This window comes from Bos javanicus, chromosome 5 (genome assembly GCF_032452875.1).
Source record: "Bos javanicus breed banteng chromosome 5, ARS-OSU_banteng_1.0, whole genome shotgun sequence".
NCBI classification, from domain to species: Eukaryota; Metazoa; Chordata; class Mammalia; order Artiodactyla; family Bovidae; genus Bos; species Bos javanicus.
Genome location: NC_083872.1, coordinates 30,487,685 through 30,514,224, shown reverse-complemented (window position 1 = coordinate 30,514,224; position 26,540 = coordinate 30,487,685). Strand labels below are relative to the sequence as shown.

Sequence of the window (26,540 nt, the reverse complement as noted above, 5' to 3'; positions counted from 1 at the left end):
CTCCTCGGCACAACAAAAATGAAAACTGGTCAATATTCAAGCTGTGATCAAGAAGGGATACAAACTACTCTATAACTGTTCCTCTACATATTCTATCGTACTATCAGTTCATGTCACCAGAAAACTATACATCTGAACCGCATTAGCTTAGCTGCCCATGCAGAAATGCCTTCAGCCCAGTTCCATTTAAGTGTTACACTTTTGGCATCTGTTAATGCTTGGCAAAGAAATGACCACATGAAAAATAACAGCATTATTTGTGTCCGGGAAAAGCTACCATTAAAGGCACTGTCTACTCTCCTAATCTATGTTACCAGAAGGAAGGACCCACATAGTAACTTATCTTTAGTATTTACTACCAGGAAAAAAAATTATATTGCTTAAAGACCTTTTATGTTTTATTTTACCAGACAATGGTACGTACATGACCATTTCTCTTTCTCTTTTTGCCTGGCTACCGGGAAGCTCAGAGCCATAGTTACAGCAACAACATAACTAGGATAATTGACGTCTGACTTCTTAACTCAGTTTGACTTCATCTTAGCTCTCTTTTTCCCCTCTCCCCTTCAACTGGTTTCTCTCCTTCCACTTGCTTTTTAATTTTCTAATTCTGGTTTAACAAAATTACTATAAAGTGTGTTTAATTGGAAGCTATCTCAAAATCTTATGGAAGCAGGTAGAATGCAAGTAATAAATAGACAGTCAAGCCCCCTCATTTTATAAATAAGAAAACTTGAGTCCTCAATCACTATGTTCATTAACATTTATCTCTGTGCTGTGACTGTGATGCTCTATTGTAAGCTCCTTAGAACTGCATTTATCTTTTAGACCCTAGTGGCCAGCTCTGAATCAGGTATACAGTAGGTACTCAATAAATGCACTTTGGTTGAAAACATAGTAGGTGTTGTGAGGAAAAGAACCACTTTCGCATGGAATGAGGTCTGCCAGGTAGCAAGTGTTCATGAGAGCTGAATTAGCAACAGGGCATGGCCTCAGCCTCCAGCCTCGCCCTGCCACGTCCTTGGGGCTCTATCACTCAGGACTCTTTAAGGGCTGGTGTGCAGGGCAAGCAGTCTGCCTCACCACCTCCACTCTGCCTTTATCGTCACCCTCCCAGCCCAGCCCTTCTATCTGGTCCAATTAGCTCCCAGATCTTTTTTATTTTTGCCCTGGGTAGAGACTGACACATCTGTCCTTCCAGTCTCCTGGCCCGGAGATGCCTGGAGGGTAGGGAAATGGCATCACCTTTTGAACCCAGGGCAGCAGCTAATGTGGCTGCTCATCAGTGGTAATCAGTGATGAGGAGGAGAAGGAAGAAGAAGACCCAAGGTCATGGCGCTCCCTGCCCTGGTAACCCTCAACTGACTGTGTCCTCATACCCCTGGGTGGACAGAGGGGACATCAGAGATTGACAAGGTCACTCTTTCTCCTCTTTCCCATCCTTCCTTCCACACATGCTAAGTCGCTTCAGTCATGTCCGATTCTTTGTGATCCCCACGGACTGTAGCCCACCAGGCTCCTCTGTCCACGGGATTGTCCAGGCAAGAATACCGAAGTGGGTTGCCATGCCCTCCTCCAGGGAATCTTCCCGACCCAGGGATCAAATATGTGTCTGCTATGCCTCCTGCATTAGCAGGTGTGTTCTTTACCACTAGCGCCACCTGGGAAGACCCTTCCTTCCATACTGGGAGGCAAAAGAATGAAACAGACAGAGAGGTCAAGCTGGAGCACACAGGTGAGGTGAAGCGGATGGGGCTTCCTTGGCCAAGCTGCAGACACTGAGCTGGCTTCCCATTGGCTGCCACCCCCGCCTCACCCCCAGCTCCCCACCCGGCTCTTTTCCTGAGCAACCTCTGTGGAGATGCGTAGAAAAAGAACTGAGGTCTGGGCAAGGCCTTCTGACCCAGATTTCCTGGACTGATGGACAAGCCGTGTTGAGAAACTGTGTCCAGGTGAGCTGAGCTGGGGTAGCCACACTTGCCGAGCCACAGGGAACCTCAGGCCTGGAGCTTTGAGACCCAGTCTCCCGTGAGGACCATCTTGCCCAAGGAGATGCTCTGCCCTTCACTGTCATCCAGGACTTCAGGCTCATCCTTGCAGCCCACGTGAGGGTGCTAGGGGACAGGAGGAGGTCTCCCTGGGGTCTCCCTGTCCTGGTCTCTGTGTATGTAAAATGTCTGTTTGCACTGCAAGCTCCAAGACACTCCCTGTGAAGGATGGTGACTTTTCACAAGACTCAGGCAATTCAGGGCCATGGAAAAGGCAGCGAGCACCATGATTCAAGCTAAGGTGTGGATTCCACATCTTCCACATTTCTCTGGTAACTAAACTGCCAGGTTGAGTGGAAAGTGGCTGACATGGGATCTGAACATTCTAGAAATTCTCGCCCTCTTCTGTGAGAAATGATGACGCAGTTCACAACACCAGGCCCGTCCTTAACTTGTACAGGACCCGGGCAAGGTTCTCATACCACTTGTCTAAATATTGAAAAGTTATGGGTTAAGCTAATTGCCAAATCTGGCTCAGTGGTAAAGAGTCCGCCTGCCAATGCAGGACACACGGGAGATGTGGGTTCAGTCCTTGGCTTGAGAAGATTCCCTGGAGAAGGAAATGCACCCCACTCCAGTATTCTTGCCTGGAAATTTCCATGGACAGAGGAGCTTGGGGGGCTGCAGTTCTTGGGGTCATAAAGAGTTGGACATGACTGAGCATGCACTCATAAGCCGCAAATAAAATACATTGTTTACCTACCTTGAGAATATACTTCCATAGTTGCTATAGTTTGTAAATGTGTAAAGCTATGGTTATTACTTGGCTAAAACTTGACAAAATATCAAAAGGCTAAATTTTTTATTGTGCTTGTCTGAGTGTACTAGTGACGGGCTGGCAATGCTTGGTTGAGTAATAAATGTATACCTAATTATACATTATTCATAAATGAGTACACGTTCATTCAGTAAAATTTGCTTATCTTGCATTTGTCACAGGAAAATCACCAATTACATGGTTATAATAGAGACTTTCATAACTATAAACGTAGTATAAACTTTAAAAATTGTGTTTCATTGTCTTGTACATCTGAAACATAGAATACTATCAATTTGACAGTCACGCCAAATTAGACAGTATTCCTTGAGTCGCTGTGGTTGTTAGCTTTTTATTAACTTCAATCTGGAGAAACGTCATAAGGCTGGAAATTATTCTCAAAGCATTACTTGGATTCAGAATGAAAGCACAAATTTTATGTATCATGTGCAAGCAAAATAATGGGATGGCATATGATACATTACCACTGTCACAAAAAAAATAACAAATGTTTTCATTTCATGATATAAACTGCTATCCCTTATATCTTGAAAACTTCTTAAAGCACTATCTCAATCTGTAAAATACCAGTTCTTAAGCATTTTTATGTCAGAACTCCTTTACACTCTTAAAAGTTATTGAGGGTTCCAAGAGCTCTTGTGTACGTAAAGGGAAGCTATTGACGGTTGTCATGTTGGAAATTAAACTGATAACTTTTAAAACACCACACACTAGCACATGTTCTCTTAGCTGTCAGAACGGTGATGACATCCACACCAAGCAGCCTCTGAGAAACACTGTACACTCACAAGAGAATTAACATGAGAGGGGCAAACGACGTCTAAGTTTTGTGGGATCTTAATTCCCTGAGCAGGCATTGAACCCAGACCCTCGGCAGTGAAAGCTCGGAGTCTAACCACCAGCCCACCAGAGAATTCTTGTCTTTGGGCCACATTTTTAGAATTGCTTCAGGGTAGAACAATGTAAAGAGATGGTATCATGCTCCCTCCACAGTATGCCTGACCTATGAACATACAAATAAGAGTTTTAAGAATTAGTCTTAAAAAAGATTCCTCCACCGCTTTGTTCAACTTGTATGAATACTGCACTAATTCACGAATCTATGCAGAGTCACAGACTGGAATGTGAAGAGAAGCGAGAGAGTGGACCTGCTTCTATCAATGCATGCCTTGTTGTGTGCGAAACTCAGAAATGCCTCTCACCGTCTCAGAGGTTTAGTTTCCTCTTCTGTAGCGTAGGGACCAGATTTGTCCGTGCTTCTGCTTCAGTTCTGGACATTCTTTGAAGGCAAGTCCTGCCTGAGTCCCCGTGGCATCCCCAGCGCAGTGTCTGGCCCAGAGCAGACGCTCACTCAGCACCCTCAAGGTGACCATTCGCCTCACGGCTGTGCTGACCAGCACTGCTGTTATGTGTGCTTTCGAGTAAGGCAGGTTAACTCTGTGAGCTGGGGTGACTTTTCTCCTGAAGTAGAAGGTCCACCACTTCCAACGGGCAGCTTGTTAACTGCTGAGGGCTCACTTTCATGATCTATAAAAGGGAGTAACAACGCTAGTAAATATCTTGTGGGGGAGAGGTGTCAGTGGGATTATCTACGTGGAGCACTTAGCACCTGACACGTAGAAAGCTTTCTATACATGTTTATTCACTCTGGGGACTTCCCTGGTGGTCCAGCGGTTGAGAATCTGCCTTCCAATGCAGGGAACGTGAGTTTGATCTTTGGTCAGAGAACTAATATCACACATGTCTTGGGGCAACTAAGCCTGTGCACCTCAACTGGAGAAAGCCCACAGGGCACAATCAAGACCCAGTGCAGCCAAAATAAATATGTAAATAAATGTTTAACTCTACCAGGCAGGCAATTTCAATATGAGCAGATAGACTTATTATATTGAATAAATCAGCTCCTAGCTTTGAGAGGCCAAGGATTGTGTCTCAGGTGAATTCTAGAACTGCCCTCTGGACCGCAGGTGCTCACCCAAAAAGTGAATGAATGAATGAAGGAATGAAAACATGAACTGTTGTTCTTTCTAATGGCTGAAGGGTTAGACCTTCTGTCCACTGGCAATGTGGAACCGCCTAGCTCCTTCAACTGGTGAACACTGAGAATCACATTCGATGCCTTTGTCTCCCACCCCTGCCCCTCACTCTGCCCTCTTGTTGAAAGTAAAAGGTAAATCGCTTTCGAATCATTAGTTAACCCATTGATGTTACCTTCTGCTGCCCCTGCATTCCCTGAATTCTCCCATGAATAATCAGAAAATTGGCAAAATAGAATTTTTCTCTCTACCATTTAATGACAATTAATGTTTATTCTTATTCTTTTAAATAAGTAATACATGTTTATCATAGAAAAATATGTTTTAAACAGAAAACACAAGACTAAGAAAGCCACCAAGCAGATAACTACCATTAACATTTTAGCTTATCTCCACTCATATGTAAAGAGGAGGGTTATGAATAACTTTTTTAAAAACACAATCAAGTTCTTATCATGAAAGCTTTTTTTTCTTTCACTTAAAGTATCTTGAACATCTTCCACGTAACATTCTCTCCCACAAATGCACAGACACTACTGCTGGACATGTGTGTGGCTTCCATTTCCTTTCCGTTGTCAGTAATACTGCGATCCTCATTCGCTACTTACTGTGCAGACGCCTTGTGGACACGTGCAAGTTTACTGTAAATGAAATGAATGCATCTTCAGTATTTGGTAGGTGACCATTAATGGAGACTGCTGGAGAAGGAAATGGCAACCCACTCCAGTGTTCTTGCCTGGAGAATCCCAGGGAAGGGGGAGCCTGGTGGGCTGCCGTCTATGGGGTCACACAGAGTCAGACACTACTGAAGTGACTTAGCAGCAGCAGCAGCAGCAGCTTCGTACCCAGTCTCCTAATTGCCAGTCTGGTCTCCCCAGAACTCTTCATGGCTCCTCCTTGTCCTACATCTGGTCGAACCTGGCATTCACGCACTTTGCAGGTCTGTGCCAGTCACCCTGGACACTGGCTACACTCACCCTACCCTTTCCCATCTTTTTTGCTGATGGGTCCCCCAGCCTATGAGACAGCCTCCAGATAAAAGAGTCTGGGGAATGCTTTTTCTTCTTTTTTAAAAATACTTGTTTCTACACTTACTATGATAAGCATAAACTACTTTTTAAATCGACATGCAATTCATATAACACAAAATTCATCCTTCAAAAAAGTGTACAATCCAGTGGGTTTTAGTATATTTACAAGGCTGTACCACCATCGAGCTGCGTGTTAAGTCACCTCAGTCGTGCCTGACTCTGAGCGACGCTATGGATTGTAGCCTGCCAGGCTCCTCTGTCTATTGAATTCTCCAGGCAAGAATACTGGAGTGGATTGCCATGCCCTCCTCCAGGGGATCTTCCCAACCCAGGGATCAAACTCAGGTCTCCTACAGTGCAAGCAGATTCTTTACCATCTAAGCCACTAGGAAAGCCCTGCCACCATCATCACCATCTAATTCCTGAACAATTTCATCAGCCCCAAAAGAAATTACATACCCATTAGCAGTCACTCCTCATTCTCCTGCTCCCTAGCCCCTGGTAACCATAATCTACTTACTATCTCTGTGGATTTGCCTAGTCAGGATATTTCATACACTGAAATATATACAAGGATATTTCATATACTGATTCCACATATAGAATCATACAACGGGTGTCCTTTTGCAATTGCCTTATTTCACTTAGTATCCTGACTTCGAGTTTCATCCGTGTTGTAGCATGTGTCCGGATTTCCTCTCTTTTTAAGTCTGAATAATATTTCACTGTATGGATAGACCACACTGTGTTTATCAACTCTCTGTCGATGGACACTCTGATTGTTTCCAGCTATTGGCTATTGTGAATAAGGCTGCTATGAATGCTGGTGCATGATTCCTGTTTGAGTCATTGTTTTAAATTCTTTTGGATATAGAGTGAGATTGTTGGATCATATGGTAATTCCATATTTAATTTTTTTGAGAACCACCACACTGCTTTCTACAGCAACTGCAACAATTTACCTTCCCACTGGCTACATATGAGGATTTCAGTTTCTTCACATCACCCTCAACACTTGTTGTTGTCTGTGTTTTTCATTATAGTCATCCCAGTGGGTGTGAAGTAGCATCCTATTGTTGTTTAATTGGCATTTTCCTAATGTTGAGCACCTTTTCAAATGCTTTTGCCAATTCTCTGTATGTTTATAGAGAAGTACCTCTTCTCTCTCTCTCTTTCTCCATATTTTTAGGAAAACATCTATTCAAATCCTTTTCCCATTTTTAAATTGGATTGTCTTTTTATTGTTGAGTTCCAAGTACTCTTTATATACGCTGGATACTAGATGTTTATCAGATACATGATTTGCAAATATTGTCTCCCATCATATCAATTGTTTTTTTTGGTTTCTTGATAATGTCTTCCGAAGCATAAAAGTTTTTAATTTTGATGACATCTAATTTATTATTATTTTTTGGTTGCTTGTGCTTTATATGTCACATCTAAGAAACCATCATCTAATCCAAGGTCAAAGAGGCTTATCTCTATGTTTTACTCTGATGGCTTTATAGTTTACCTCTTACTTTTAGGTCTTCGATCATGTTTACTTAATCTTAGTATAGGGTTCCAAATTCATTCTTTTGCATGTAGATATTCAGTCGTCTTGGGCCTTTCCCTGTGGCTCAGTGATAAAGAATCTGCCTGCAATGCAGGAGTCGCAGGGGACACAAGTTCGATCCTTGGGTTGGGAAGATCCCCTGGAAGAGGGCATAGCAATCCACTTCAGTATTCTTGCCTGGAAATTCCATGGATAGAGGAACCTGGTGGGCTACAGTCCACAGGTTCGCAAAGAGTCGGACACGACTGAGTGACAGTGCCCAGCACGTAGCAAAATCTTACATATTCAATTCATTCCAACCCCAAAGCCACTTCATTCAGGGAGCTTTTCCCAGACTCTCCATCCAAGACCTGCCTACCTCTGAACAGTTCCTCAGTGCTTGTCTTACAGCACCTTGTTCTCTCATGAGGTTTCTGGGACCTCATGAGATCTCTCTAATCTCACTAACTCACTGGAAGAAGAGCTCATCAAAGGCAGGGCTTGTGTCTGAAAGTATTCCTCACAGCCCCCAGCATGGAGCTTACGACTGTGGCAGGGCTGAGTACATGCCAAATGAACGAATGAATAAGCACATAAATGAATGAATGCTATTGAGTCACTCATATAGTTCATATTGTGATCAGAACCTGGGCAAACATCCTTACCAAAGAATGGCTTAGGAAATGCATTCATTAAATTCATAGTTACACCTCTATTGACAAGTATAGTCATGTGTTGTTTCACTTGAGGTTTCCTTAATTCATTATAGTCATTATAAGGCTTATCAACAGGAGAAAAATGTGCCTGAATTAGTGGAGGAATTATGTGTGAATTGCACACTTAGGCATTTCACAGCCAGGCCCAATCTCAATCAATACTGTAGTACAATGACAGGCCTTATCAAAGCATCAGGCCTTGCTTAAACTAAAAGATCATTAGCCTTTGAATTAGCACTCCAAACAGCTCTCTTAATTAATCTGTTAATGATTTTCTTTGTTTAGAGGGATTAGCCCTAATCAATTCTAATATATGTTCCCACAGCTACAAACGCTCATTTGAACCTTAGACAGTCCAGCGGAGATCTGGGGTTGAGCCCCTGCCCTCAGTCAAGGCGTGAAGACGGCACACATGTGACTCCTCTGAGTCAGGGGGCCAGTGCTGGGTCACAGAGTAGGCCCGGAACAGCCGGGCAGGAGTCATTCTGCCTGGGAGGCATCAAGCCACCTTAGACCTTTGAACTGAGCCTGGAATACTGCCTAGGATTCTGTCAGGTAGAGACATGGACTAAAGGATTTCAGGAAGGGTGGGAAAGGTGTTCCAGGCAGATGGAACAGCTGTAGCAAAGGTGTGTTCACAGGCACACGTTGCACCAACACACACACATACGCTCAGATGCATCCTTCTCCCAAGAACTGGGCCCATCAGAGACTGTCTGAAAGATGTCAGTGTGTCCACCTGAGTCAACCCACAGCCCAGAGTCCCACCAAGCTCTGGGTTCCAGTTGGCCTTTCCTCCAGAGGGCATTGAACGTCTGCCATCCCTGGCCTTCCTTCCCTTCCTTCTCCCTCTGTGTCACCAAGCTAGATGTTCTCCTCTGTGTCCTTACTGAGGACTCGCGCACTAATCCCTGAAGCCCCAGCAGGAACTGGGCTAGAGGTTCTTGGTCCTGATGAAGCTTGATTGTCACAAGGTGCAGAAACTTTTCCACCTGCCCCTGCTGGGGCCTTGAGCCACCTGGTTGAGCCGTGGGAGCAGGGAGAGTCTCCCCAGTGCTGTTGACTGCTGAGGGCGTGTAGCTTTGTTTCTAAGCACAATATTTAAAAGTGCTTAGAAACAGCCCCAGTGTGCTTTCTTTCATCAGTCAATGACAAATACTTCTGATCTCATACCTTTTAAATTTCATAATTGATATATTACCAGCATGTATTAAGATGCAAGGCATAAGTGTACAGCCTGATGCATTTTCACTGACTGAATGCACCCATGTAACCAGAATCTAGATCAAAAGACAGAATGTGACCAGCACCCCAGAACTCCTGTTCTCCTCCCAGTCACCACCTCCCTCAAGGATAACTAAGGTCCTGGCTGGTGACAGCAGAGATCAGTTTTGTCTGATTTCGTACTTTGTATAGAAGGAATCATCAAGTGTGGACTCTCTTGGCACTTCCACTTGAACAAACAGATTGGTCAAAGATCTGAAGAGATGGGGCTTCCTTGGTGGTGCAGTGGATAAGAGTCTGCCTGTCAGTGCAGGGGATATGGGTTCAACCTCTGGTCCAGGAAGATCCACATGTCGAGGGGCAACTAAGCCCATGTGACAGTAAATACTGAGCCTGCATGCCTAGAGCCTGTGCTCACAACATGAGAAGCCGGTACCCCACAACAAAGAGTAGCCCACGCAGCAGCGAAGACCCAGCACAACCGAAAAAACAAATAAATGAATGAAAATATTAAAGATATTCTAAAAAGGTATTAAAGATATTACAAAAGAATAAAATTTTGAGGGGAAAAAAAAAGATCTGAAAAGAGAAAGCAAGAAGTTTGTTTGAAAGACTGGTCCTCCTGAGGAAGAGAGAGTAAATCTCATGTGCGGGGGTCTCTGCAGTCCATCCAAAGGTGAGAAGGGTAGGTGGCCTGGTCAAGGAGTTGCGGACATGTGTTCAGATTTGATATCCATTCACAGCTTGCTGTGCAACCTTGCAAAGCCTTTTCCTTTCTGAACCTCAGTTGGATCCTCTGCAGGGTTGAAAGGCAGTTCCCCGCCTTTACCCACCAACCTCACCTTCTGTTATCTATCCCCACACCCACCACTGCCATGCAGAACATGCTTTGGCAAATGTGGCTGACCGAGTAGACCACATGTAAGTAATGATTAATTTGTTTCCCCATTTCTTGTTAACAGAAGATCTATGGAGCAGACTCAGATCTACCGCCGATAGCAAGTGTGCCAACCAGGCTTGGTAGAATTCCAGAAATAAGCAGAAGCTCTTTATGGCTGAGTTACTTGATCGCAGTCTCAGGTCAGGGAAATATTCAGAACCTGACGCACCCATTGAATTAGAGCAAATTACTTGAGAAACCCACATCCCAGCCTTCATGTGACCCTGGGTCCAGGAACCACTGACAAGATAGGCGGTCCCTAACTTCCCTTCTAGCTCTGATAAGCCCAGGGTCTGGGCATAGGCCAGCTTCCCCCTGGAATGACTGCAGAGCTGTGGAGGGTGGACCAGTCCCCTGAGGAGGCCTCCTTCTCAGCCTGCCCTCAGCCCCCAACCTTGACTGTGCCCCCCACCCCTGTGCCCTTTACTCCAGCAGACCCCTGCCCAGCCCTGTGCTGGACAAGTCCTCCCAGGCCCACGGCTATCTCATGTTGCTCTGGGAGAGGGCATCTATTTGGAAACTGTTGATGGAACTTGTATTCCTGGAGTACTGTGAAAACTAAAACTGCCCTCTGCAACTCCTGGCAGCCCCTGACCCGGGGGGAGAGAACCCCAGTGTTGTCTTAGGAACATGAATTGTGGCCTCCTTCAGTGTCAGCCACCTCCTCCAGACCTGGCCACTCAGAGCTCAGGCTCTGGGGCTTCCCTACCCTCAATGCATCCCCAAGAGCTCTCTATTTTCCAGCTCTCTCCCCATTTCTGTCCATGACCAAGGATGGGATGAAGTCCACTGGAGGAAAGGAATTGTGCTTGTGGTTGGGGGGCAGAACCACACCTGGAACAAATAAGAATCAATCTACAGCTGTGAGCAGAGGGGCGAGGAAAGAATTTGGTCAGAGAGATCCTTGGCGAAGGGGACTCATGCACGGATGTGATGGAGGAAAGGGCAGAGTAACATGGAATGAGGTATGCTGGGGAGGGGCGTTGCATGGCAGATTGGACAGTCTCCATGCACAGATGGTCTCCACACCATCTTGTATTCTGGGTAATATGAGAGTGTGCGGAGTCCCCAAGGGGTCACCTCTAGAGGGATGAAGGAACTAGAAATTCTCCAGAGTGATGAGTTGGGGAAAGGAGAGGAAGGCAACTAGGTAGGGGGTGGAGGTGATGTGCTGAGAGCTTGGAACCTGGTATGAAGACATTCAGAAGCCTTGGTTGGATATTTGGACATGCCTGGGGCAGATAACTAGATGGCCTATGTAGAACAATCCTTTAATTCATCATATGTCCCATTTTACTGTCTTTAAGACAAGGTGCTAAGCCTTTGTACCTTGAAGTATAGAGGGAATTGAGTAGTAAGGCCTAAGATGTCACCCTGGGATAAAGAAGTGCTCATCTGCCAGTCCATCTGGGTAGGCTTCTTGAAAGAGGAGTAATTTCTGATACAGCCTGATAGATCGTCTGATTACAGGAAACCATTTGAGCATGTGCTTTGGACTGGTGCAGCTCTGGGAAATAAGGGTGAACAATTGTGACCCTGGCCATCAGGGAGCTGACACTGTTGTGGAGAAGGCAGACGATGGAAAACTCAGCCCAGGAAAGATACGGAGCTTGGGAAATGCTCTGATGGGAGTGGGAGAGTATCCAGAGTCAGTTATGTCTGAATTGCATTTTGACAGACGAACAGTTCCCCAAGGGGTGAGCAGGCACATACTCAAAAACTGGAAACATCCCATGAGAATCTGATGAAAGTAATGGACCTTCTGTCAGAAACTTACATACATGCTCCATGGATCTTGGAGTTGGGAATCCCCAGAAAAGGCCCTGAGGCCAGCCAGAGTGTGGCTATGATCAAAATGATCAAGGACACTAATCTCTAGGGCAAAGATGAATCCCAAGAAGATGCACCCCAGGCACAGCCTGCCCTAGGGTAGCGGATGAAAAGGTATGGTCCTGGTAGCACAGCCAGACGGCTGCTGAGAGAGGGGGCTGGGCTTTAGCAGGAGTTGGTTCCTTGGGAACAAGCCGTGCGGAGGGTCTGGCCGAGGTATGGCTGTGGGGTGAGGGACTGTGGGGGAGGGTGATGGCGCTGAACGCCTGAGAGGGTGGTTGGTGGTGTCTCAGATCGTGAAGGTGGGGTCATGGTTAGCACAGCATGGTGTGGAGATCAAGGGCAGTGGTTTTAGAGTCTAGTGCACCTTGGTTTGAATCCCATGGATGGTTACCACCCAAAATATGGCCTGGAACTCAGCCTTCAACAGTGGTCTCTGCGGGGCTGGGAGATGTGGCAGGTCAACAGCACCCGGGAGCTTTCTCAGAGTGAATGTGCTGCCCTCTCCCTATTCTCACCCCTACATAATCCGGACAATATGACTTCCAGGAAGGTTGGCAATGGTATTGTGAAAAGGTTTTCAGATCATTCTGATCCATTCCTGAATTTGTCCTTCTCCTCCAGAAAAACTACCTAGAAAGGTCACTGAAAAAATAACATGACACACTGTTCCTCTGGAATGATAAGACTAGCAGCATTCTAGCCCAGCTCAATCCAACCGATAGCCCATTCATTCAACACGAGTTTATTGAGCTTCCACACTTTTTTTTCCCTCATTTTTTAAAAAGTTTTTTTGGAGTACTACCAAACGATCCAGAAATTCCACTCCTGGGAATTTACCTGGAGGAAAACCTAATTCAAAAAGATACATACACTCCTGTGTTCATAGCAGCACTATTTACAATAGGCAAAACAAGGAAACAATCTAAATGTCCATCAACAGACAAACAGATAAAGAAGGTGTGGTGCATACGCACAATGGAATATTACTCAGCCGTTGAAAAGAATGAAATAATGCCATTTGCAGCAACATGGATGGACCTAGAGATTGTCATACTGAGTGAAGTAAGTCAAAGACAAATATGTGGTAAAGTTTATGCATGCATGTGTGCTAAGTCGCTTCAGTCATGTCTGACTCTGTGCGACCCCATGGACTGTAGCCCACCAGGCTCGTCTGTCCATGGGGATTCTCCAGGCAAGAGTACTAGAGTGTATTTCCATGCCCTCCTCCAGGGGATATTCCCAACACATGGATCGAACACATGACTCTTTTTTTTTTTTTTTAATTTTCTTATTAGTTATTTATTGTCTTTTAAACCGTACAAGTATTCTAAGAATTAGGACTTTTTTTTTAAACTTTACAATTTTGTATTGGTTTTGCTATATATCAACATGAATCCGCCACAGGTATACACGTCTTCCCCATCCTGAACCCTCCTCCCTCCTCCCTCCCTGTACCATTCCTCTGGGTCGTCCCAGTGCACCAGCCCCAAGCATCCAGTATCGTGCATCAAACCTGGACTGGCGACTCATTTCATATATGATATTATACATGTTTCAGTGCCATTCTCCCAAATCATCCCACCCTCTCCCTCTCCCACAGAGTCCAAAATGTTCTATACATCAGTGTCTCTTTTGCTGTCTCGTATACAGGGTTATTGTTACCATCTTTCTAAATTCCATATATATGCGTTAGTATACTGTATTGGTGTTTTTCTTTCTGGCTTACTTCACTCTGTATAATAGGCTCCAGTTTCATCCACCTCATTAGAACTGATTCAAATGTATTCTTTTTAATGGCTGAGTAATACTCCATTGTGTATATGTACCACAACTTTCTTATCTCATCTGCTGATGGACATCTAGGTTGCTTCCATGTCCTGGCTAACACATGACTCTTTTATCTCCTGCATTGGCAGGCAGATTCTTTATCACTAGTGCCACCTGGGAAGCCCAATATCGCTTACTTGGAATTAAAAAAAAAAAAGATGCAAATGAACCTATTTATAAAACAGAAACTGACTCACAGAAAACAAACTTACGAATACCAGAGGTGGGAAGAGGTAGGAAGGATTTGGGGATTGACATATACATGCTGGGCTCACTTGGTGGCTCAGATGGTAAAGAATCTGCCTGCAACACAAGAGACCCTGGTTTGATCCCTGGGTCGGGAAGCTCCCCTGGAGAAGAGAATGGCTACCCACTCCAGTGTTCTTGCCTAGAGAACCCCATGGACAGAGGAGCCTGGCACACACAGTCCAGTCAGTTCAGTTCACTTCAGTTGCTCAGTCGTGTCTGACTCTTTGCGACCCCAGGGACTGCAGCACGCCAGGCCTCTCTGCCCATAATCAACTCCCGGAGTTTACTCAAACTCATGTCCATTGAGTTGGTGATGCCATCCAACCATCTCATCCTCTGTTGTCCCTTTCTCCTCCTGCCTTCAATCTTTCCCAGCATCAGGGTCTTTTCCAATGATCAGTTCTTTGCATCAGGTGGCCAAAGTATTGGAGTTTCAGCTTCAGCATCAGTCCTTCCAATGTATATTCAGGACTGCTTTCCTTTAGGATGGATTGGTTGGATCTCCTTGCAGTCCAAGGGACTCTCAAGAGTCTTCTCCAACACCACAATTCAAAAGCATCAATTCTTTGGCGCTCAGCTTTCTTTATAGTCCAACTCTCACATCCATACATGACCACTGGAAAAACCATAGCCTTGACTAGATGGACCTTTGTTGATAAAGAGATATCTCTGCTTTTTAATATATTCTCTAGGTTGGTCATAGCTTTTCTTCCAAGGAGCAAGTATCTTTTAATTTCATGGCTGCAGTCACCATCTGCAGTGATTTTGGAACTCCCAAAAATAAAGTCTGACACTGTTTCCACTGTTTCCCCATCTATTTGCCATGAAGGGATGGGACCAGATGCCATGATAAGCCAACTTTTTCACTCTCCTCTTTCACTTTCATCAAGAGACTCTTTAGTTCTTCTTCACTTTCTGCCATAAGGGTGGTGTCATTTGTATATCCGAGGTTATTGATATTTCTCCTGGCAATCTTGATTCCAGCTTGTGCTTCATCCAGTCCAGCATTTCTCATGATGTACTCTGCATATAAGTTAAATAACCAGGGTGACAATATACAGCCTTGATGCACTCCTTTCCCGATTTGGAACCAGTCTGTTGTTCCATGTCCAGTTCTAACTGTTGCTTCTTGACCTGCATACAGATTTCTCAGAAGGCAGATCAGGTGGTCTGGTATTCCCATCTCTTTCAGAATTTTCCATAGTTTGTTGTGATCCACACAGTCAAAGGCTTTGGCATATTCAATAAAGCAGAAATAGATGTTTTTCTGCAACTCTCTTGCTTTTTCGATGATCCAGCGAATGTTGGCAATTTGATCACTGGTTCCTCTGCCTTTTCTAAATCCAGCTTGAACATCTGGAAGTTCATGGTTCACATACTGTTGAAGCCTGGCCTCGAGAATTTTGAGCATTACTTTGCTAGCCTGTGAGATGAGTGCAATTGTGCTGTAGTTTGAGCATTTTTTGGCATTGCCTTTCTTTGGGATTGGAATGAAAACTGACCTTTTCCAGTCCTGTGGCCACTGCTGAGTTTTCCAAATTTGCTGGCATATTGAGTGCAGCACTTTCACAGCATCATCTTTCAGGATTTGAAATAGCTCAACTGGAATTCCATCACCTCTACTGGCTTTGTTCGTGGTGATGCTTTCTAAGGCCCATTTGACTTCACATTCCAGGATGTCTGGCTCTAGGTCAGTGATCACACCATCATGATTATCTGGGTCATGAAGATCTTTTTTGTACAGTTCTTCTGTGTATTCTTACCACCTCTTCTTAATATCTTTTGCTTCTGTTAGGTCCATACCATATCTGTCCTTTATTGAGCCCATCTTTGGATGACATGTTCCCTTGGTATCTCTAATTTTCTTGAAGAGGTCTCTAGTCTTTCCCATTCTATTGTTTTCCTCTATTTCTTTGCAGTGATCACTGAGGAAGGCTTTCTTATCTCTTCTTGCTATTCTTTGGAACTCTGCATTTAGATGGGTATATCTTTCCTTTTCTCCTTTGCCTTTCGCTTCTCTTCTTTTCTCAGATATTTGCATGGCCTCCTCAGACAACCATTTTGCCTTTTTGCATTTCTTTTTCTTGGGGATGGTCTGGATCACTGCCTCCTGTACAATGTCACGAACCTCCGTCCATAGTTCTTTAGGCACTCAGATCTAATCCTTTGAATCTATTTGTCACTTCCACTGTATAATTGTAAGGGATTTGATTTAGGTCATATCTGAATGGTCTAGTGGTTTTCCCCACTTCCTTCAATTTAAGTCTGAATTTGGCAATAAGGAGTTCATGATCTGAGCCACAGTCAGCTCCTGGTCTTGTTTTTGCTGACTGTATAGAGCTTCTTCATCTTTGGCTGCAAAGAATGTAATCAATTTGATTTCGGTACTGACTATCTAGTGATTTTCCATGTATAGGGTCTTCTCTTGTGTTTCTGGAAGACAGTGTTTGCTATGACCAGACACAATCCATGGGATCGCAGAGTTGGACATGACTGAGTGACTTATACTATGTACATGTTACTATATTTAAAATGGATAACCAAAAAGGACCTACTGTATAGCACAAGGAACTCTACCCAATATTATGATACAATTTAAATGGGAAAAGAATCTGAAAAAGGATATATACAAGTAAATGTATAACTGAACCATTTTGCTGTAGACCTGAAACTAAGATGACATTGTGAATCAACTATACCCCAATATAAAAGAAAAAAGAAAGGAACCAACTAGCCTATTCATTCCACATGTGTTTAGTGAGCTTCCATACTGGGCCAGGCGCTGGGCCAGGTGTTGGGGACCCAAGACCCAGCTCTTGTACCATCCACGGTAAGCAAGGCAGGCCAGAGCAGAGACAACACCATGTTGTGACAGCTCTGTGATAAGCAAAGTCTGGAGTACTCTAGGAACGCCCAGGAGGGGCAGTCTTGGGTCATCGGGAAAGGCATCTTGGAGGAAGAGTAGGCCGGGGCCAGAAGCCAGCCAGGAGGGTGGAGAAGGTCTCCCAGGAGGAAGAAGCCACCTGCGCACAGCCTAGAGGCAAGAGGTGTTCAAGGAAGTGCAAGTGCTCCCAAGTGTGGCTGTGGCGTGAGAGAGCAGGCCAGAGCCACCAGGGGCTTGGGGTTGATCCTGCAGTTCTCCTGGGGAATTGATGGGTCTGGAGAGAGAGAGCACCCTGGGGCAGAGGGGAGATCTCTTATCTGCTCTGGGCATTTCCGCAAGAGACGCTGAAGGCCTGAGTGAAGAGTGTCTATGGGGCCAGAGATGAGGGGCTAGAGTCCACAGAAATGCTGCCCCCCCACCCCAAGCAGCTGACCCCTACTGAGAGGCATGTGTTGCCCCGCCCCTGCCCTCTGTGCAGCACGGGTCTTAGAGGGCATTGTTCTGGAAACCTTGTGTCCAGCCTTGCCATTCAAGCTATGGGTCCATGTGGTCTCCAGCCTTCCCAGAATCCTCTGACAAGCCTTCTTATTTTCTCAGCGTTGTCATTAACCCTTCCACCTCTGGAAGCCCAGCTTCTCTCTCCTGTGAGGACATCCATATCTGTTCTGGTCGTGAAGCTGTTCAGTTCCAAAGGCCTTCCCCATTTCCATTAGTCCCTACCACAGCCACACCCTGGAGCCTGTCTTTCCTAAAACACTCGCACTTCTCAAAGCTTGAAGTGAATGGACCACTCGCTGCCTATGGCCCTCTGTGCTTCTGATGGCTCCTTCTTGACTGCCTTACCCTAGCTGCCCGTTGCACCCACTGGGCACCCACTGGGCTGGTGGAGCTGGCTGCCGCCCTGGGCTGCCACACCTACTGGAAACAGTGGGCCGCCATGGAGACCAGGGCCTCTTGCCTCAGAGAGGCCCTGTCCACTGCCCCCAGCAGCCCTCTGTCTTCTTTCCACTGCAGCTCTTTCAAACCTGCTCCACCTCCCCCAGGCTCCTGATTCAGACCTTCCCCCTCTTTCACAAAGAAAGCAAAGGCCCCAAGATGGGAGTCCCCTTGATTTCTTGCCATCCCAGCTTCACGCAGCAACATCACACAGACTGCCCCTTACTCCCCTCTACTGACTCGGACCAGCCTGGGGTTCCGGGCCCAGCTCTTCCCTCCTCTTTGGGCATGGAGGTCCCTGTCATCCCCTTCCTTGTCCCCCCTCTCCAGTTGTGCATCTTCCCCCAACTTTTCCCATAATCATGGAGACCCCCTTTGTCCTCCCCTCCTGCCTCACCTCCCCTTCAGTCCTCCTACTGCCTCTGCCTCTGTCCTTCTTCCAGAACCTTCCCTTAACCATCCCAGAAGCACCTCAACATCAAAACATCACATCCCATCTCATTTCTCCCCACCTGCTTCTCATTGGTTCTCCCCATCTTGGGAAAGGGCAGCAGGGCGCAAGTACACACCCCAAGTCACTCTGCATACCTCCCTCCCTCACGCCATCATTCCAGCACCCACCAAGTCCCCTTGGGGCTTCTTTTTAATACTCCAGAATTCATCATTCTGTGATGATGTGCCAGGCTCCTACCTTGCAAGGGTTTGGCACATTATTCATTCAGGAATTTGTTCAATATGCATTTTTTGGAAAGCCCATCCTGTGCAGTGTTGACTTGACTCACATTTACGCTTCCAACTCAGGCATTTGTCCCACTTGGCGCCCGACCTCTCTCATCCCAATGCTGGTAATTGATCTGAACTTCACCCTTGTCGACCGACTCTGTCTCAGCTCCTGGGCTGCCTGGGAGTTCGACTCCTCCTTCTCATCCTGCCACCCTGTCAAGTGGCAATTAGGATGAGGTGTCATGGTGGCTATGAAGGCTCGGCAGCGGCAGTGTTGGGGAAACCATCTGAGATGGGGTTGGTGGGGATAGTGACTCTACTAGAATTCACTTAGGGATATTTATTCATTTGTGCACTCAGTCAATATTTATTGAGCATCTACAGTGTACCAGGCACTGAACTAGGCCCTAGGGATACAGCCAGGCCCCAAAACACACAGGTTCTCCCCTCTCTCCAGGAGCTAGCAGTTTAGTGAGGGAGACATTCATCAGATAAATGGCACGATTATGACCAAGACAAGTGCTTCATCAGGGTGGCACACAGCTCTCAAGTATGTAATAGCAGGGTTTGGTCCTCTCTAAGGAGGTGATGGTGAAGCTGAGATCTGAAGGATACAGCTGTGTTAACTAGAAGAAGAGGAAAGGGAGCAGCCCAGGTAGAAGGACCAGCATGTGCAAAGGCCCTGGGGGAATGCAGAGGCAATGCATGGGATAGGAAGCCCTGCACAGAATACATTTCGGTTTGTTTAATCACAAAACAACGTAACACAAAATGCACCATTCAACTGTCTCAAATGTACAACTGAACAGCGTTTAGTAAATTCACGATGTTGTGTAACCACCACCACTCTTGTTCCAGAACATTTCATGACCCCAAAAGGAAACCCTGCACCCATTAAGCAGCCACTCCCCATTCTTCTTTCCCCCAGCCCTACAACCTGGGACCACTCATCTACTTTCTGTCTCTCTGGATTTGCCTACTCTCAACATTTCTTACAGATGGACTGATGTAATCTGTGGCCTTTGGGGCCTGTCTTCCTTCATTCAGTGTACAATGTACGGGGTTCATCCATGTTGCAGCATGTGTGAGCACTTCACTCCTTGCTATGGCTGAATCATATTCTATTGTATGGATATACTGCATTTTGTCTATCCATTCATTTCTTGATGACCATTTGGGTTGGTCCCACCTTTTGGCTATTGTGGATCATACTGCTATGAACATGTGTGTACAAGTTTGTGTTTGAACATCTGACTTCAGCTCCTTTGGGTCCATAACCGAGAGTGGAATTTTGGTTCATACGGTAAATCTGTGTTTAACTTTTTAAGGAACAACACACACTTTTTATTACATTCATCTGACATGACTTAAATTCAAGCCATGGTGGTAAGACAGGGGTGGTAGTGATATGGGAGAGTAAGCACTGTTATTTTCCAATTCTGACAACTTCTTTTCATCTCTTTTCAGGTTGTTTGAAGTGGAGGTGAATAGGCAGAGAGGCACTGTCTCACTAACTGCCTACCTGGGCAGTCCTGCCAGGTCAAGGATCTCCATCTGTTTTTTTCCCTGACGTACCTCAAAGCCTAAAACAGTGCTTGGCACATGACTGGTGCTCAATAACTATTTGTTGCATGAATAAATAAATACAATGAACTCCTTCAAGGGCTCTAAAATCCCAAGAAAACAGATATTCGTCAGCTAGAACCAGGGAGGACAGGCCCATGTTGCCGCCCAAGATGGGTGGTTGGATGAGAACAGGACTCTCCAAAGCCACCAACCCTCAGCCCCTAGGGAGACCTTGGCTAGTATTTTTGAACACTCACTATGTGCAGGGACTTTTATACAACTGTTCACCCGGAAGCTTGGAGAGCCTGAGTGGCTTTGGATTCCTACGAGGTAGACCCGGAATCTACTCTGGGCTGCTGGACATCAGGTGTCTCCCTTGGTGGGGACTGTGGTCCCTCCATCCCAAGACTGACGCTCAGACCAGAGTAAGCTCGGGGCTGTGGTCAGCTGGAAGGACTCCCAAGGGTCCCTCAGAAGCACCCTAGAGAGCCCTGAGTTCTCCCTTCCCCCAGCTGAGGCCAGAGGGAGGAGGGAAGGACGGCAGCAGAGCGTGCAAATTGGAGGCTGATATTGAATTGCAGCAAAATGAGCAGAGGATTACCTGCCCCACCTGGACCCACCCTGGGCGAATACCAAGGCCCGGGTCAACTCTCACGAGGAGTCGGCAGGCCCAGTACCAGGAGGAATTGTGGCTGGATGAGCAGGGGTCATGAGGCAGGTGGCTGGGCCCATAGGCTTGAAGATGTCTTCCTCTCCTGAGCCCTCCCTATCCTCAGGCTGGACATCCTGTATTCACAGAGCTCTTCTTGAGTTCTGGGGGCATAGCTAGGGGATCAGAACCAGGCTGAGAAGCTATCCCAGGACCCTGCCTTCAGGGAGAACAGGGAGAAAGAAGATGAGGCAAACACCCAAGATTCTGGGGAGTGGAGTGGAAAGCTGCCATGACTGAGTAAGTCTGGGATGGCTTCCTGGAGGAGGATGAAGGGTGTGGGAGACTGGGTTGGGATGGAGGAAGATTTGAGTTTGAATTATCGCTTAGCTACTTCCTAGCTGTTTGACCTTGAGCAAACAATTCATTCACCAAACATTTTTAAGAGTGTCTACACCATGCCAGTCACGTATTAAGCATTAGGACTACAAGGATAAATTGGATACAGTTCCTGTCCTCAGAGTTTTAGCCAGGATGGCATGATCCGTGATGTCACCAAGGTGAGGCAGTACTCTGGGGAGGGGGGCAGTGGAAGTGGCGTCAGTTTAAGGTCCTTGAGCTTCCCTTAGCCTCCTCCATACATGGGGTTGGTGCCCACTTGCCCACATGGCCAAGATGACTGGTCGGGAGAAGCCATGTGAGCCTAGCTTGGTGCCTCACACATCAGCATGAGGCTGACAGAGGCTTGGGAGGGGCATGAGGGGGTGTAGCTCCAGGGTAGGAGGAAGCCGGGCATGATGGTATGTTGGGGGGGAGTGGAGAGGGGCCCTGCCCAGAGCCTGATCAGGGTCCTACTGGTCAACCAATTGCTGGAGCCATAGATCCTGGAGGCAGGCACTGTGCAGCCAGGCTGGCTCAGCTGCGGCTGTTCTGAGTGGGGAGTCAAACAGGTTTGGGTGACCTTTGCAAGCAAGGTCATGGGGCACTGCCCATAGCCCTTTCAACTCATTACCACTCCCTGATCTGGTAATGACCCCTGCATAGTCTGACCCTGGCACTCACAGCTCCTGTCTCTCCCTGTAGGGCAGAGACACCAGCTTTCCCAGGTCAGCTGGCACATACTTACCCCTCTGCCTTCCTGCCCTGCAGGGAGGACTCCCCCTCCCCCAGGGAGGGTGGTGCCATGGCAGCACCTTTGGGGCTCCCTTTGGGGCTTCCACACTGGCTAGCCTTCCCCAGATGTGATGGGACAGGAAGCCAGGGCCTGGAAGGAGTTCAGTCACGAGGGGAGCAGTACGTCCTCCTGCTGGCCAGTCTCCCCTTCTGCTAGCACCCAGCGGTTCCCAATTGCCCACCTGTGCAGAAGCGTTATTAAGCTGCATGCCGGCTTCTTCACGCTGCAGAGCTGCAGTGGCCCCATTTGTCCACTCGTCTGGCCCTCATCCTGGTGCACAAACTCTTCCCATAGCTTCCCCAGTGTTTGCTCAGCCTTCATTGGCTCCTCCAAGAGTCCGGGAACTCACTACTTCACAAGGCAGAGTTGTTATTAGAAAGGTCTCCCTGCCCCAAGTTCCTTACTCATGCCTGATCCTTTTCAAATGAGCACAAGCTTGCTTCCAACTCCTATTCCACGCACGAGTGCACAAATGCATGCCTCCCTCTCTCTGCCCAAGCTCTGAGAATCAGCTTCTCTTCTGATCGGGTCTCTGAAGATGGTCATGTGGATGAAACACAGAGGGTGCTGGGCAGGGTGTAAGTGGGCTGAGGTGAGGGTGACGGGACAAGAACTGGTGGATTCGCTCACTATCCACTTGACAAACATTGACTGAGCACCTGTAATGTGCCAGGCCCAGTGATAGGTGCTGAGTTTATGATTAACATGCTTGCATGCTAAGTTGCTTCAGTTGTGTCCGACTGTTAGCGACCCCGTGAACTGTAGCCCACCAGGCTTTTCTGTCCATGGAATTCTCCAGGCAAGAGTACTGGAGTGGGTAGCCATCCCTTCTCCAGGAGATCTTCCTGACCCAGGAAACAAAGCCAGGTCTCCTGCACTACAGGCAGATTCTTTACCATCTGAGCCACCAGGGAATCTCTTACTCACACCTAATTCTCTTCAAAGATAACAAGCTTGTTCCCACCCCCTCTTAAACCCACCAACACTCTCTTCCCCACTGAGAAAGGGATTTTAAGCCAGAATCAAAAACAGCGTTTTTCAAACTGAGTGGCAACCTGTTGGTGGGTCATGAAGTCTATTTAGTAGCTGTGACCTTAATGAGTTTTTGAGTGAAACAGAGTAGAGGAATTTAAAACATCACATTTAGGAAATATTGCTTTGTGTAATGTTATAGTTATATCTCTTTTTATTGAGATAATGTTAATGGGTTAAGATATTAAATGCATTTCTTCCTGCAAGTCTCAATTAAAACGGTTTGAAAGTCACTGGTCTGGAGTTGAGGAAAAGTCAGCTGTGAGAAAATGGTGGGGACACACGTCCAGGCAGAGGGAACAACATGGATCAGGGCCCCAAAGTGGAGGGGTTGGTCTGGCCCTGTCCTCTGGGCGGTGGGAGCTGTAGGAGGTTATAGGTGAGGTCTTCTTCATCCCTGTGCTCTACTGCATGGGCAGGAGGGAGATAGCCGGAAGCTATCTTTGTCTCCCCAGGAGCGTGAGCCTGTCTCTACCTGGGCCTCAGCTTTCAGGACTGCCTGGCCTTTGGGAACAAAGTCAGCCAACCCGGGGGGCAAAAGTCTGAATTTCTAAATCAGACACACCTGTAGTTATAATTTATCTCGGCTACTTACCTTTGATCCTAGGCAACTTTCTCTTTTTTTGGCTGCTCTGGGTCTTGGTTACAGTGTATGGGCTTTCACCCTTGCTGAGAACAGGGGCTACTCTTCATTGCAGTGAGTGGGCCTCTTATTGCAGTGGCTTCTCTTGCTGCAGAGCATAGGCTCTAGAGCTCAGGCTCGGTAGTTGTGGCTCACAGACTTAGTTGCTCCAAGGCATGTGAGATCTTCCTGGATCAGGGATCGAACCCTTGTCCCTTGCATTGGCAGGCAGATTCTTAACCACTGGGCCACCAGGGAAGTCCACAGGCAACTTTAAAAACCTCTCTGTGCCTCAGTTTCCTCCTGGATTAAATGTGGCCATTAAGACTCAGTCCTAAAAGTCCATGTGAGAATTTAGTTTGAAATCCAGATGCCTCCAGGCTTTCGGTCCTCTAGGTCCTCTCTTCACTTCTGCATAGAGTAGGGCTGTCAGATTTAGCAAAGAAAAATACAGGATACCCCAGTTCAATTTAAATTTCATATAATGAGTAAATTTTCAATGTAAGTATGTCCCAAATATTGCGTTGAATCTACTTATGCTAAACAATTTGTTATTTCTCTGAAATTCACATGTACCTGGGTATCCAGTGTTTTATCTGGCAACCCTCCATAGAAACGCTCACATTCCATCCCAGAACTCCATGGACCCGATCCCCTGCAAGGTTTCTGGGGCTTCCAGAGGGGACCGGAGCCCCAGGCTCCCACCCTTTCCACCTGCTGCTGCTGAGGCTCTCTTTTTATTCTGTCCCACTTCAGCCACTGTGGATCTGCCCTGTTCTTTGTCTCTCCTTCCCCAGAGTTCCAGCCACGCAGGCTGTGGTATGTGACCTGCTTTTACTGACCTTGATGGGAGGATGGAGGGCACTTGCAGCTCCACTCAGAGCAGGAAACACACCTGTTATCTGTCAGATAGCAGCAGTTCTGAATTCTGTCACTGTGCTCCTACGTGGGGCACCCTTACTGGCCCAGCTCCCCACAGATACCCTCCTCCTACTTCTGTTTTTCCAGACTCTCAGCCACCTCCTTCAAGCCTCCAGCAAACCACATATAAATCCCTGCTTCTTTAGTCTTCAGCATCCTTTAACTTTCTTTCTCACTTCTTCCCTATCTTGATTATTTCACAGGGTGGGTATGAGGCAGAATTCACTTCCACAATTAAAAATATCCTCTCTAAGTCAGACTTCCTGAGACTTCCCTGGTGGTGCAGTGGTTAGGACTCCACGCTTCTGCAGGGGACCCAGTTCAACCCCTGGTTGGGGAACTAAGATTCCTGCAAGTCACGTGGCACAGCCAAAAAAATAAACCAAAACATCAAACACCTGGGATTCTAATTCTGCCTCCCCACTTCTTGTGTGATCTCAGAAAAGTTACTTAACCTCTCTCATTTTCCTCATCTCATAAAAAATGAGATGATAATTTTAGCTCATAGGATTGCTGTGAAGATTAACAGTGTTAATGCATGTAGGAATGTCTAAAGGAGTTCATGAAACAGTGAGCACTTAATGTAAGTTTAGTCTTATAACTGCTGTATTTCATCAGTCCTAAGGTGTACCTTTTTCCTCTCATTCTAATGTCTTAATGATCGTGGTATCTTACAACAGCTGGGAATGGTTGTCATTACCTGTGCATATTTAAATTCGGTCCTTTGAGTTTCACGCCTTCTCATTCCTACATCTGTTCAGTTTAATTGCTATTGAAAATGTCTTCAAAAAGTTACCCTATGGTTTAGCAGTTAAACAAAGTTATTTTGTGTACAGAAGGACACAGAAACAAAGCTGCCTGCCAAGAATATGACATTAGTGAAGCAAATAGTTGTTATTGAAGAATGACCACAAGGCTGTATTTTTCTTGTAAAACAACTGCCAAGTGTTTTATGGGACCCAAGAAAGGAAGAGTCCCACAAGCAGATGAAATTGTTGTTTTACTACTGAGAAAAGGGCAAAATGATTGGCAGTCACACATGAAGCAAGAAAACACCCGAGGTACACTTACAGAAACACGGCCAACAATCTTGTAAGAAATGATGGATCGCTACACTTCAGATGGCACTGAGGGCGAAACTGTGCAAAGAAATATCCGGGACTCAACTTGGAATCGAAAAAGGATTTTAGGAAAGCCAAACTGAATGTGAAGAAATTTTAGAACTCTTTTAGCCATTTGTTTTGCTTATAATATCCTTTTTTCATGTGTTCAAAAGAGTGACTTTTGACTAAATGCTATTGTGTTCAGTTGGTCTGTCATATCTGACTCTTTGTAACCCCATGGACTGCAGCACGCCAGGCTTCCCTGTCTTTCATTATCTCCCGGAGTTTGCTCAAACTCATGTCCATTGAGTCGGTGATGCCATCCAACCATCTCATCCTCCGTCATCCCCTTCTTCTCATGCCTTCAATCTTTCCCAGCATCCAAGTCTTTTCCAGTGAGTCAGCTCTTCACATCAGGTGGCCAAAGTACAGGAGCTTCAGCTTTAGCATCAGACTTTCCAATAAATATTCAGGGTTGATACCCTTTAGGATTGACTAGTTTGAGCTCTGTGCTGTCCAAGGGACTCTCAAGAATCTTCTCCAGCACCACAGTTTGAAGGCAACAATTCATGGTGCTCAGCATTTTTTATTGTCCAGCTCTCACATCCATACATGACTACTGGAAAAACCATACTTTGACTAGACAGACCGTGGTCAGCAAAGTAATGTCTCTGCTTTTTAAAATGCTGTCTAGAATTGTCATAGTTTTTCTTC

General features: G+C 46.3%; 1 long non-coding RNA gene across 1 annotated transcript; it reads right to left on the bottom strand.

Moving 5' to 3' along the window:
- Positions 1–380: 380 nt before the first annotated feature.
- On the bottom strand, positions 381–22,645 carry LOC133247417 (uncharacterized). Its single transcript, XR_009736379.1, has 2 exons — positions 22,330–22,645; positions 381–4,353 (listed from the first exon to the last, which is right to left on the bottom strand). It is a non-coding gene; the product is annotated as an uncharacterized LOC133247417 (long non-coding RNA).
- Positions 22,646–26,540: the final 3,895 nt, after the last annotated feature.